Raw genomic sequence first — 8,083 nt, forward strand, 5'->3', positions numbered from 1 at the left:
TAAAGATGTGAACCATCACCACCACCACCACCACCATCACCACCACCACCATCATGACCACCACCACTTGGCTACAGTCAACTCTTCTTTTTTTTTTTTTTTATTTTCTCCATCTTTATTAACTTGGGTATTTCTTATTTACATTTCGATTGTTATTCCCTTTCCCGGTTTCCGGGCCAACATCCCCCTAACCCCTCCCCTCCCCTTCTATATGGTTGTTCCCCTCCCCATCCTCCCCACATTACCGCCCTCCCCCCAACAATCACGTTCACTGGGGGTTCAGTCTTGGCAGGACCAAGGGCTTCCCCTTCCACTGGTGCCCTTACTAGGATATTCATTGCTACCTATGAGGTTGGAGCCCAGGGTCAGTCCATGTATAGTCTTTGGGTAGTGACTTAGTCCCTGGAAGCTCTGGTTGGTTGGCATTGTTGTTCATATGGGGTCTCGAGCCCCTCAACTATTCTTAAATTGTGAAAGCAGAGAAAGGAAGGTCAGTGTAGAGAAAAGACTGATCCCACCTCACACCAGGAGTCAGAATGGGCCTGAGACACAGCTGAACTTCAAAGTGAGGGTCAAGGCAGGACAGGGCTCAGCTGTAAAGATCGAGTAAATACTGCTCTTCCAGGGGAGGGGAGCTGAGTGCAACTTTCCACTGGCATCCACATTCAAGCCTTAAAATTCATAAATACAGCTGGGCAGTGGAGGTGCACACCTTTAATCCCAGCTCTTGGGAGGCAGAAGCAGGCAGATCTCAGAGTTTGAAGCCAGCTTGCTCCACAGCGTGAGTTCCGGGTCAGCCAGGGCTACAGAGAAACCATATTTTGAAAAACCTAAACAAATAAACAACAAAAATAAAAATTTATTTTTAAGTTAAAGTCAAATCTATAAAGTTCCTAGGGGAAAATATTGGATGATGTCACCACAGCACTAGGATAAGGGAAAACATATCAAATGTGCCTTTATCCTAGCACTTTGAGATACAGAGGCAGGCAGGCAGGCAGGCAGGCAGGTGAATTTCTACAAATATGGAGCTAGCCTGATCTATATGGTAAATCCCAAGACAGCCAGGAATCCTTAGTAAAAAAAAAGCCAGGGTTGGGGATTTGGCTCAGTGGTACAGCGCTTGCCAAGAAAGCGCAAGCCCCTGGGTTCGGTCCCCAGCTCCGAAAAAAAAAACCAAAAAAAAAAAAAAAAAGCCCTGTCTCAAAACAACAATGAACTCCAGTATTTCTTCTTTATTTTTTTTAAATTAATTTATTTATTCAGACACACCAGAAGAGGACATCAGCTCTCATTACACATGATTGTAAGCCACCATATAGTTGCTGGGATTTGAACTCAGGACCTCTGGAAGAGCAGTCAGTGCTCTTAACCACTGAGCCATCTCTCCAGCCCTATAACCAGCTTTGACCTGGCTGCTGGGGAACTGAACTCAGGTCTTCATGCTTGCAAGGCACCGACTTAATTGACCAAGCCCAGCTCCTCATGAAAGTTCTTCAATCAAAACATAAAAGGTACTAGCCACAAAAGGAAAACAACAACTACACCCAAAAAACAGCATTACATTTATTAAATTTCTTGCCATAAAATAATAAACCTGTTATTAAAAATGGCACTTACGGGGTTGGGGATTTAGCTCAGTGGTAGAGCACTTGCCTAGGAAGCGCAAGGCCCTGGGTTCGGTCCCCAGCTCCGGAAAAAAAAAAAAGAATAAAAAATGGCACTTATACTGGAAAAACATATTTGTTATTCCCTTACCAAGCAAGGTGGCTACATCTGGACTGAGAAACACTTCCGGACTGACCATAAGAAACTCCACAGTGTGGCGAAATGAGCAAAAACTCGGTTGCTTTACAAAAGTGTGCATAACTAATTAAATACATGAAAAGATCCCTGAGTCCTTAGTCATCAGAGAAATGATGTGAATCAAAGCCACACTGGCTACCAAACTACACTCACTAGAGATGCAGGGAGCACAGAGGACATACGGACAGAACAGATACCCCGGCAGGACGCACTGCAACCACCTTAGAAAGCTCAACAAGCATGGTTCTAGTCCACAGTTCTCCTAGGTATTCATCAGAGAGGACATGAAAACGTATGACCACCGAAGACACATTACAAGAACCTTTTAATAATTCAATTTATATTACTATTTCTTGTGTGTTTAGTGTTTTGCCTGCATGCATGTCTGTGTGAGAGTGTCTTGTCCCCTAGAGCTGGAATTACAGACAGTTGGGAGCTGTTGCAAACTGACTTGGTTCCCAGGAAAGACCGCTGAGCCATTTCTCCAGCCCCAGAAATCTTACCTGTAAGAACAGACAAAAGGCTAATGGGATCTCATTCCTAACAGGAGAAATATGGAGACCTAACTGGACCCAGGAAGCATCATTAGGATGAGTAGAGGAGTGAAGTATCATAAATTCCCACAATGGATCACTACTCAGACATAAAAAGTAATAAGTTTGACTCAGTGGTGTCACTATGGCCACCATGGCTGTCCTCCTATTTATACACAACACAGGAATAGGCCAAAGGAATATTCAGCAGTGGAAGTTGATACGGTGTCTGTCAGACTGGAGAGGGGCGCAGAGGATTTTCTGGAAATGAAGAAAAACACACTTGACAATGACTTCTTGAGTTTTATTGAGTTATAGCACAGGGTATGTACATTTTGCTTTATGTAATTTCTATTGAACAAGGGACTGTTTGGCATTTTAAAACATGAAAGAGTGAGTAGGGAGTTCCCCAATGTGACAATGTGTGTTTACAAAAAGGCTGTAACAGGTGTCATACTAATAGCGAAACATTTGCAGCTTCCTTTTGGGGTTGGGAAAGAAAATTAGGGACTCTATGCCTAGTTTTACTATTTGAATTCAGCACTGTACAACATGCCCTAGCCAATGCAAGACAAAAATGCATATGAATTAGCAATGAGGGAGTAGGGAGGTGATTCTGGGTAAAAGACTCATCATGCAAAGGTCAGGGCGTGAGCTCAAACCTGCAGAATGCACATAGAGATGGAGGCTGGAGTTTGCATCCGTGCTCCTGAAACTCCTGTGAGGAGGGAGGACAACAGAAAGAAGATGGCCTGGAAGCCTGTGGGCCATCTAGCCTAGGCCACAGAGCAGCCACCAACAGTAAAGAGACCCTGGCTCAAACGATTAGGGGTGCGTGCGCGCGCACACATGCACACACAGATTTTTTTTTTAATTAATAATGAAAAAGTAAAACTGTCATGCTATGAATGTTCACATTAAAAAATTCTATTTAAATTTAACAAGATCCCTGGATTACAGATCAACATTCAAAAAGCCAATTGCATTTCTATATATTAGAAATGACTAAAAAAAAAAATGATAACTTTGAAAAGCGGAAGCTGTCCGTGGCTGTTAGAACACAGTCCAATGACAGAGCCGTGGGAGGAGACTTCTGAGTGCCTCTGAGAAAACTCTAAGAACAACCCAAGTGGCCTCAGTTCCTTCAACAACATGCAATTGTTCTTGGAATGTGCTCTCATGCCCCGCCCACCCCAAGTGTAGTAGATCATCGTGAGTTTACTTCAGATTATTCATTATAGATATTTTCTTTATTTATATGCCTCTATGAGCAAACCCTCAGAGTATAAATTGTCTGATGCTCCAAATAAAGTTGGCTATTGCATGAGGCTTTAAACTGCTTCAGTTTTGAGCCATGATCTCCCAGGTTCACACCACTAACTGGAGCAGTAAACCATTGTAGTAAATTCATTGTAGCAGAGCATATCTGACTAAAGACTCTGTAACTCTGCTAAGTATGTAATGTATCTAGCCATTAACCATAAACAAGTTCTAGTCATCTAGTCAACCCAATACTATACTGTCATAAAAATAAACTATCTTAACGGCACATAATAATATACATGAGTCATATAAAAAATTATCTTGTATCTGGGCGGTGGTAGTGCACACCTTTAATCCCAGCATTCAGGAGGCAGAGGCAGAGGCAGGCAGATCTGTGACTTTGAGGCTAGTCTGGTCTACAGAGCAAATTCCAGGACAGCCAAGGCTAAACACACACCCTGTCTCCAAAAGAAACTTTTTTTTAAATCTTAAATAAAAGAAGCCAGATTTTGCCACATGGTTCATATAAAACACAAAGACAGATGAAACTAATCGATGATGACAGCTATCAGGACGGTTGTTATTTCTGGAGGAAACAGGTGGTGCCCAGGAGGGCACAGGAGAGAGAGCTGAGCAGCTGAGAACCTCTGAGGGGAGGCCTGAGGCGAGTCACATGTCACATGGTCATGTTCATTTAATGAGCCATTTTGTGTGTGTGTGTGTGTGTGTGTGTGTGTGTGTGTGTGTGTGTGTGTGTGTGTGCGCGTGCGTGCACGCGTGCGTGCACGCGTGCAATGGGGTCCATCTAGGACATAGAGTTTGCCTATGTATGTTTCAGTTGGATTTAAGTAATTATTGTCATCGTGTGCGTTTATTGATATTGCCCTGACTAAACTCTTGGAGAGATGGTGTTTTAGATGAGCCACCAGATAAGACCAGCAAGTCCCTAAGCCCCTGAACCATCTCTGCAGTCCCTGGTGGGTCCTCTTGTGGAAGAGATTCTAGACCAGAATGTGCACCTATAATCTAGCATGACTCGGACATGTTTCGGGCTCGTTCCACCTTTAAAACTATGGTAGAACACACATAGCGTAAATCTGCCGTGGTGACCATTGTCAAGCATAGAATTCAGGGACATTGCAAGCCTTAACCTAGCCACACAGGCAGCCCCACTCTTCATCTCTGCAACATTGCCGTGAAAACATCCTGGACATGTTATTAAACACACCCGGGACTCATTTTCCCTCTAGAGCCTTACATTTTGTGATTTCAGAACCTTGAAAAGTACCTACCAGGGGAAGCAAGCTCAGCCCAGGGAGAAACAAAGGTGTGCGTGCCTAAAATGTACTCTATCTACAGCCTTCTCAGCCCCACCCCACGCGACACCTGGCTAGCTCTCCCTTTCCTAACTCTTGTTTACAATACGATCACCTCTTTCATCACATCTGGATTCATCATCTCCGGGCTTTGCTGCGTCCTTGCCCTGAAGTCCTTCCTGCCATCTCTTTCTGCTGTCACTATTAACTTTTAAAGTTAGCATGATGTCATAGCTTCATCATGCTTTTTCATATATGTCCTCAGAGATTCCCCTTTGTGTCCAGTCATTCATCTCCTTCACTGATCTCGTGTGGGAAATAGTCCTCCCCCTAAATAGTCTCCCTTCTGCTCTTCTGTCAGACAAACTCTATTACCTTTCATTCTCCAAGTGGGCGAGTTTGAGCATTTCATCTACAGTGTGGCCGTGTGACCTTGAGACTCACAGTTCAAGTTGAGCTTGACAGAGTCCTTGCCCAAGTGTTCTTAAGTTCTACTCATCCACAGATGTGTTCCCAGGATTCCGCACACCTATAGATCTTCCTCTCCCCTCTTCCTGCCCCCTCCCCTTGATCCTTCCCTATCTCCCTCCTCACTTCCTCTCCCCCTCCCCCTCTCCGTTTCTGTTTCTGTTTCCCTGCACTGCCCTCTCCCTTTCTTTTCTGGCCCTGGGGACAGAATCCAGGTCCTTGCTCCAGCCTTCACTCAGCCTTTAGCACTGTTTTTGATGTCACACGTTTTAGATGAATTTGAATCCTGTACAAAGTTTTGTTTCCATACAGAAATAGGGTAGAACTCTCCACCAATCGATGCACAACTAAACTTGTAGAAGTCTAGAAAGTTGTTTGTATCCTATACTTCAAAGCTTTTCTCAAAAAGAGGAAAAGAAAGCCTTTGCCATAGTTACCAATGGACTTGTGTACTATCCTCCCTTAGACTAGGCAGATAAGGGGCAGAACTACCACAGATGGCCTGGAATAGATTTCGCCCCATTTATTAATCCAAACAAAACTCCAATCTCTTAATGACACGTGCTAGGCACACTCTAAGTATTTATCGGCAGAATGATTGTGGCTAATGAAACCATGACATCAAGATACATATGCTTTATAATTGATGTAATTGACAAAGGGAATGCAGAATGTAAAGTTGGCCGGGTAACCAAGGTAAAATGTTTTCTGCTCCTTATGAAGTAATTCTGGATGGGAATATCAGGTGGCCATGGCCCAGAATTGCAACAGCTCTGCGGCCCAGGTGGCACGCTTTGCGAGCATTGGTCAGGAGATGGGTGCTGTCACTCCATGTTCTTCACAACTGTCTACAACTGGCACCTCTGGATGTGAGAGTGTGAGCGAGCAGTGTACCCACATATTCCTGGGCATTTAAAGACTTGGTCCCAGTCGATGGTGCTGTCTGGGTGATTTGAGGAAGTATGTCACGGAAAGCAGGATTCGCAGTTCAGTGTGCAAGCTCCCACTCCCTGCCGTGGCCAGCACGCTGCTGCGTGTTGCTATGTCTCCCTCCTGCGCTTCAGGAGACAGAAGCCCCCCAAAACAACTTCCTTCTATAGCTTACCTTGGCTATGGTATTTTTTTTTTAATAAAAAAAATTGTATTTACTTAGAAGCATTCAGAATGTCAACAAAACAGCCGCCATTTTTTTTGCAATTACAGAGTGGTATTCAGTTAACAGAACAACAATTACCTTCGTATAAGCTGCATCAGAGACAACTGAAGATGGAAAAAAAAAGAAAACCAAAAGAAAAAAAAACAAAAAACAAAAAAACAAAAAAAAAGAAAGAAACCAAAAACCAAACTACTGTCCCCATATATAACTAATTTGTGCTGTGCACCAACAAGAACCTGCTTTAATTTCCATGCCAATTTACAACCCCCAGACTGTACCAGGCAAGGTTAGTGGCTATTGAAAATACCACCAGGACAGGGCTAGCTAAAGACACATTCGGTAGTGTGTTAACTATACAAAAAAAGACACTGTACAGTTTAAAAACAAATCTTACACAGCCTTACATTTCAATTTTTTTCTTTAAAAGGAGTGAGTTGTGTACAGGGGGGTTAAATGCTTTATAGACAAGAAAAAAAACTGCGCTAGAACCAACTTATTCATCATCATCTTCTTCTTCTTCATCTTCGTCTTCCTCTTCTTCCTCCTCTTCCTCATCCTCTTCATCCTCCTCGTCATCTTCCTCTTCCTTCTTTTTCTTGCTCTTCTCAGCCTTGACCACCCCCTTTTTCGCTGCATCAGGTTTTCCTTTAGCTCTGTAGGCAGCAATATCCTTCTCATACTTCTCCTTCAGCTTGGCGGCCTTCTTTTCATAGGGCTGCTTGTCATCCGCAGCAGTGTTGTTCCACATCTCTCCTAGTTTCTTCGCAACATCACCAATGGATAAGCCAGGATGCTCGCCTTTGATTTTTGGGCGGTACTCAGAACAGAACAAGAAGAAGGCCGAAGGAGGCCTCTTGGGGGCATTGGGGTCCTTGAACTTCTTTTTGGTCTCCCCTTTGGGGGGGATGTAGGTTTTCATTTCTCTTTCATAACGAGCCTTGTCAGCCTTTGCCATATCTTCAAATTTCCCTTTTCTTTAGCAGACATAGTCTTCCACCTCTCTGAGCACTTCTTGGAGAACTCTGAGAAGTTGACAGAAGCATCCGGGTGCTTCTTCTTGTGCTCCTCCCGGCAGGTTTGCACAAAGAATGCATATGAGGACATTTTGCCTCTCGGCTTCTTAGGATCTCCTTTGCCCATGTTTAGTTGATTTTCCTCCGCGAGGCACAGAGTCGCCCAGTGCCCGTCCGGCTCTCGCTTGCCCCGGCGCTGTCTCTATGGAGCTCAATGTACTGCCGGCTATGGTATTTTTATCACAACAATAGAAATATAGCTAATACATTGGGTTTCCTCATCTCAACTCCAAGACTTGTTTCAGTTTCACGGGACATTATATTAGAAGACACAGTCATAGCCCACGTAACAGAAGCATTAGTCTGTAAGGAATGGAGTACATTTTGTTTTACTTCATTTTGTTTTATTCAGGCCAGGACTTGCACTGGGCTGCATTTAAAACCCCACTCTCACAGGTACTTTAAGTGCATTTATTCTTTTTAAAAATATTTTTATTTTATGTGTATATGTTTTTCCTATATTCATGT

The 8,083-nt window shown here is 43.6% G+C and overlaps 1 pseudogene across 1 annotated transcript; it reads right to left on the reverse strand.

Annotated features, from left to right (window-relative positions):
* Positions 1–6,833: 6,833 nt before the first annotated feature.
* LOC116903974 lies at positions 6,834–7,773 on the reverse strand (annotated as a pseudogene). The gene has a single exon (XR_004388317.1). The product of XR_004388317.1 is annotated as a high mobility group protein B1-like (transcript).
* Between the last annotated feature and the right edge of the window lie 310 nt (positions 7,774–8,083).

This window comes from Rattus rattus, chromosome 1 (assembly GCF_011064425.1).
Source record: "Rattus rattus isolate New Zealand chromosome 1, Rrattus_CSIRO_v1, whole genome shotgun sequence".
Lineage (NCBI taxonomy): Eukaryota > Metazoa > Chordata > Mammalia > Rodentia > Muridae > Rattus > Rattus rattus.